This window comes from Phaethon lepturus, unplaced genomic scaffold (genome assembly GCF_000687285.1).
Source record: "Phaethon lepturus isolate BGI_N335 unplaced genomic scaffold, ASM68728v1 scaffold32961, whole genome shotgun sequence".
NCBI lineage: Eukaryota > Metazoa > Chordata > Aves > Phaethontiformes > Phaethontidae > Phaethon > Phaethon lepturus.
The window spans coordinates 1-2,903 of record NW_010516143.1 but is presented as its reverse complement, the minus strand read 5'-3'; positions in this window follow the sequence as shown (position 1 = coordinate 2,903).

Genomic DNA, 2,903 nt, shown 5'->3' with positions numbered 1-2,903 from the left:
CGAGCCACGTCTCTGCTGCGCTTAGGAAAATGAGCTGAAACATTTGTCTTTGGGCCGTGTCAGAAGAGGCTTTGGCAGAAGGCGTTCCTCTGCATGCCTGCACCAGCTAGTGCTGCCATCGCCCAAAATTTCTAGGTTAGAGCCTGTGCTCGTTCCCTTCTCTCCACCAGAGCAGCTCTACCGATCCTGAGCCGGAGTCTAGGTGGGAGCATGTGGGCTCAAGTACTTTGCCAGCCTTGTCTCTGAGAGCGCAGGGACGTCAGGGGGTGGCGGGGGGCTCCCCGCTGGAAGCGGGGCAGGGGAGCACTCCTTGGGTCCTCGCCTTGCCTGGGATACAGGGTCACCAGGACACCAAAGTACCACTGTTTCCCTGTGCTCAGGCCCTGGGAAGTGGTGGTGCTTTCCCGTTCCCAGCAGGACACGGGGAGCCTATGGGGCTGCCGTTGGCATCTGGATCCGACGGGGAGGGGAGACTTGACCTTTGCCGCTTGCAGCACGTGGAGCTGCTCGAGCCTCTGGGAAAGCCTCAGCTCACAGCTCAGCTGCTTGCGAGGGCAGCGGCGGCAGGGCTGTAAAAGCCGATCAAAACTTGGCAACTTCAGCGATCAGCCGCTGGCATTCGTCCCTGCAGCCAAACTGCTCGAACTGCTCCCAGGGCTCCCGTCAAGCATCTCTGTGAGTGCAATTCCCGTGCCCAGTGGGTTCGCGGCCTGTGCCATGGGGAGCAGCGTGGCATTTCCCATCATTTGGAAATAATTTTCCATCATTAGTAAATAACGTGGGATCCTTCTGATTTGCTTCCCCTGCCCGCAGCCACGGCCCCCCGCACCACGTCAATGTGCCTATTGTTCGGTTGCTGATTAAGCCGAGCGCACCCAGCCCTGGTGGAAAGTCCTTTATGGAAGAAGGATCTTGATAAGATACTCGTATCTGCTCTGTCCCGACTGTATGCAAGCAATTAAAAAGTAAATAACATGGACAAACATGCTGTGATGTACAGGCAGGGGAAAAGATTTCCAATGTCATCGGGGTTTGCACGGATCGGTACAATTTGAGAGGATTAAAAAGAGATGAGCTTTCTGAGAGGGCAGAGCATGTGTGCCTTTAAAAGCAAGGCCCTGTATATAGTGGCTATCGATAGTATTTGAGTTATTGAGTAGCTAAAATTTTGGTTACACACTTCCCTTTCATCCTACAGGTGAGTTTGCAGTTCTGGACATTGGCACTGAGGGAGATCCTCGGGTCTGATCCCTGGGCTGCGGAGCCCCTTCGGCTGCTCAAACACCTCCATTTCGCCTGCCGAACCCAGAAATGAGAGCCTGGAAGGGCACAAAAAATTGCCATTTGTGTCAAGCCAGGCCAGCATGGGAGGTTTTTTGCTAGTAAATAAAGAGCAGCAAGATTTCCAGAACCCTGCGTGGCTCTGCAGCACCGTAGGCATGCCCAGCCGCAGCCTCACGCAGCTCCCCAAGCACCGAGATCCCTCGTGCTCAGGCCCTGCTGCCCCAATCCCGGTGCGGATGCCCGCAGCACTTGGAGGCGGCTGCTGGGATGTGCCACAGGTCCCCCCTCTGCTCCTAAATTGCACTAACTCAGTTACTGGCAGTGTAGTTTTTAGCCCAGGAGCTCCACGGCAGCTCTGAAATAATGATCGTGTTCATCTGGAAACTGCTCCAGCGCCTTCTGAGGCATCTAATTTCATAAAGGGCTTTTATGGGAGATTTTGGAGCGAGGAGCGATCGGCTTTCCCATTGCTCGCAGAGACCAGGATCTCTCTTTTTTTAGGATGCATTTAAATCAAAAGGAACAGAACACCTGTCCAGCACATTTGCTCAGACCCCAAAGATTTCAATCAAAATTTTTGATGTTCTTTTTCTTTCCATCTGCATTTTTCAGCAAACAGCCTCATAGTATTTCTTCAAAGGAATGTAAATTCCTTGAGGAAGTCTCCGGAGTTCCCAGCACCACATAGCTGCAAACCACAGACGCCTACGGCTGAAAGCTCTGCTCTGCTTTTAATTTTGGGGCAGGGAAAGAATTCTTTTCAGGGGTTTGGGTTCACTTGTGCTGGGCCCGTCAGGCCAGACTGCTTGTTACTGCACAGGGGAGTGTTGACTTTGGCTGGCTGCAGGCAGTTGCTTTCCCTCCACAAGAGTATTCCCCCACTGAATCTGATGACATGGCGTAATTATTTCATTAGGATTTTCCAAAAAAACGTTCCCTCCATCTTTGGTGCTGGAAAGACCTTTTCCCTCTGTTTTCTTGTTTTGGCTTTAGCAGCTTTGCCTGAAAAATGCACTAAAGGGTGGCAGCGCTGCTGCCTGGGTCCCAGTCCTCGGCGGGGGGGAGGTGAGAAGGAGCAGCCTGGGCACGGGGGCGGAATGTGGGATTTTTTAAGGGTGGTGTTAAAACTCTTGGAGGTGAGCGAAGCCTGCGCATAAGTGCAGCTGCTCCACAGTCTAAACAAGGCCCCGTGAGGTGTGCATGGTGAGCTGCCCTTCGGGGAAGCCAGGGTAGCTGCTGCTGAGGTTGAGCAATACAAGCAGGTGGCTGAAATGCCAAGGGCCCCCAGTCTCCTCCCCGGTCCCCTGGGATCTCCCGCCATCATCCTCGTCCTGTGCCGGTGGCTGGGCAAGCACCGCGCTGTCCTGCTCTGGCTGCCCTGCTGCCATCCCGGCTGCCCCGGGCCTGTGCCGGCATTAGCCTGTCCCAGGCCTAGGCTGCCCTGTGCCCGCTGGGAGTGCCCGGGCTGACAGCGAGCTCAGGCCTGGCCTCAGCAAAAACCCTTTACTTAATAAATCCGTTTTCTGTGCGTGGACACTGTTACTAATTCCCCACTGCTTTTCTGTGCCTTCCATCCCAGGCAGCTGTGATGCTCAGTCCAGGGCGGGGTAGGGGGGCTT